The sequence below is a fragment of the Triticum aestivum genome, chromosome 6B (assembly GCF_018294505.1).
Source record: "Triticum aestivum cultivar Chinese Spring chromosome 6B, IWGSC CS RefSeq v2.1, whole genome shotgun sequence".
Lineage (NCBI taxonomy): Eukaryota > Viridiplantae > Streptophyta > Magnoliopsida > Poales > Poaceae > Triticum > Triticum aestivum.
Genome location: NC_057810.1, coordinates 152418930 through 152422361, shown reverse-complemented (window position 1 = coordinate 152422361; position 3432 = coordinate 152418930).

Here is a 3432-nt window from a genome sequence, read left to right as displayed (position 1 = left end):
TGCATTGTGTGCTTACTTTGATGAATCTGGGTTGTATCGGGGGTATGAGTGACGTCTCCAACGTATCTATAATTTATGAAGCATTCATGCTATTTTATTATCTGTTTTGAATGATTATGGGCTTTATTATACACTTTTATATTACTTTTGGGACTAACCTACTAACCGGAGGCCCAGCCCATATTGTTGTTTTATTGCCTGTTTCAGTATTTCGAAGAAAAGGAATATCAAACGGAGTCCAAACGGAATGAAACCTTCGGCATCGTTATTTTTGGGAAGATTATCATCCTGGAGACTTGGAGTTTACGTCAGAAGATCCTCGAGGAGGCCAGGAGATAGGGGGCACCCCCCACCTACTGGGCGTGCCCCCCTGTCTCGTGGGCCCCTCGAGCACCTCCCGACCGACTTCTTTCGCCTATATAAGCCTACGTACCCTAAAAACATCGAATATTAAGATAGATCGGGAGTTCCGCCGCCGCCAGCCTCTGTAGCCACCAAAAACCTCTCAGGAGCCCGTTCCGGCACCCTGCCGGAGGGGGATCCCATCACCGGTGGCCATCTTCATCATCCCAGCGCTATCCACGATGAGGATGGAGTAGTTCACCCTCGGGGTTAAGGGTATGTACCATTAGCTATGTGTTTGATCTCTCTCTCTCTCTCTCTCGTGTTCTCTCTATGGCATGATCTTGATGTATCGCGAGCTTTGCTATTATAGTTGGATCTTATGATGTTTCTCCCCCTCTACTCTCTTGTGATAAATTGAGTTTCCCTCTTGAAGTTATCTTATCGGATTGAGTTTTTATTTGAGAACACTTGATGTATGTCTTGCCGTGCTTATCTATGGTGACAATGGGATATCACGTGCCTCTTGATGTATGTTTTGGTGACCAACTTGCGGGTTCCGCCCATGAACCTATGCATAGGGGTTGGCACACGTTTTCTTGACTCTCCGCTAGAAACTTTGGGGCACTCTTTGAAGTACTTTGTGTTGGTTGGATGAATTTGAGATTGTGTGGTGCATATCGTATAATCATGCCCACAGATACTTGAGGTGACAATGGAGTATCTAGGTGACATTAGGGTTTTAGTTGATTTGTGTCTTAAGGTGTTATTCTAGTATAAACTCTATGATGGATTGAGCGGACATAATAGCTTTATGTTATTTTACTACGAACTCCTGAATAGATAGAACAGAAAGGATAACTTTGAGGTGGTTTCGTACCCTACCATAATCTCTTCGTTTGTTCTCCGATATTAGTTGCTTTGGAGTGACTCTTTGTTGCATGTTGAGGGATTGTTATATGATCTAGCTATGTTATTATTGTTGAGAGAACTTGCACTAGTGAAAGTATGAACCCTAGGCCTTGTTTCCTATCATTGCAATACCGTTTACGCTCACTTTTATCGCTTTCTACCTTGCTGTTTTTATAATTTCAGGTTACAAAAACCTTTATCTACTATCCATATTGCACTTGTATCACCATCTCTTCGCCGAACTAGCGCACCTATACAATTTACCATTGTATTGGGTGTGTTGGGACACAAGAGACTCTTTGTTATTTGGTTGCAGGGTTGTTTGAGAGAGACCATCTTCATCCTACGCCTCCCACAGATTGATAAACCTTAGGTCATCCACTTGAGGGAAATTTGCTACTCTCCTACAAACTTGTGCACTTGCAGGCCCAACAACGTCTACAAGAAGAAGGTTGTGTAGTAGACATCAACCTCTTTTCTGGCGCCGTTGCCGGGGAGGTGAGTGCTTGAAGGTATATCTTTAGATCTTGCAATCGAATCTTTTTGTTTCTTGTTTTATCACTAGTTTAGTTTATAAAAGAAAACTACAAAAAAATGGAATTGAGTTTGTCTCATACGCTTCGTCTTTTTAATATCTTTCGTGAGTATGATGGAAAGGAAAATTGTGCTCAAGTGCTATAAGAAGAATGCATTAAAATGCTTGGTACTAAATCTTTGAATGATGAGCATGATTGCAATGTTGTTAGTATGAACACCTTGAATATCCTTAGTACTAATGATGATTGCTCTAGTCGTGATGAAAATATCTCTCATAAGCATGTCAACTTTTGTGGAGTGCATGTTTGCATGAACACACCGAATAGAGAAGATATATATTGCAAGAGGCATAAGCATTTAGAAACTAAAGTGTTGCAAGAAAAGTTAAATGGGAGTGCTGAAAATTTATATTTCCTTTGCCGTACTTGTGAACTATGCAATGAACGTGGTCATCTACATCTCCTATGCAAATTATTTCATGATCGAATCATGTCCAAGAATTGTGATGATTTGTTTTCCCTTGCACATTATAATGAACTTAGTTTGCTTTTGGGTTATGAAGAATTAAAACGTTTAACTATGGATCTTCCAGATTTTGCCCTTAAGAAATTCCTTGATATTGATCTAGAGAAGATTTATTTGTATTGTACGGTGAATTGCATTGAAAATCCTTATATTACCAATTACCTAAAGAAAAGAAAACAAATAGTAGATGAAGAGAATACTAATGAAAGGGAAGAGACTTCCCATTATCCTCCTATTATTTCTTATGATGAATCAGGTATCGAGGAGGAGCCTTCTATTCAACCAATCTCATCAATAAGGAGCTCAAAGAGGAAGGTTGAACCCACACATAATGTGAAGAAGAAAAAGAAAAGAAGGAGCAACAAAGGTAGAAAGGTATCCCTCCCAAATGATGTTGCTCCTACTACTCATTGTGATGATGATAATTGCTTTACTATTGGTGCTATCCATATTTTTAATGATGAGAATGATTATGCTTATGATATGAAAAGGCCCACGCTTGGGGAAGCTATGTTTGATGAGTATGAAATATTTGAGAATATATTTTCTGAAATTAATGTTTGTACCAAGCTTGGGGATGCTACGTTTAATGAAGATGATATTTTTAGCCTCCCAAGTTTTGATATGCAAAGTTGTTATGATGATAGCATGCCTTGTACCTATGATGATTATATTGATGAAAGTGGGTTTGGAAGTGTGTCAACTTTAGGTAGTATTGATCCCACTATTTTGGAGGATGTTGAATCTTATAATATTTATGAAAGTGGATTTGGAAGAGTGTCAACTTTATTTAGTGATGATTCCACTACCTTGGGAGAGGTTTCAATCAATTATGATGAGAACGAAGTTGCTACTTATGATGATTATTGTGATGAAACTTATGCTATAAAAAGTAGTGATGATTATATTTATAAAACTTGTCATGATTATTATTACCCTTTTTCTGAACATTACTCTTTTAATGTGGAAATAATTTTTAGTGTTCAAGTCTTTTATGATACTCTCACTATTCCGAATGAGAAGAATTTTGCTTATGTGGAGAGTAGTAAATTTTCTATGCTTGTAGATCATGAAAAGAATGCTTTAGGTGCTGGTTATATTGTTGAATTCATTCAT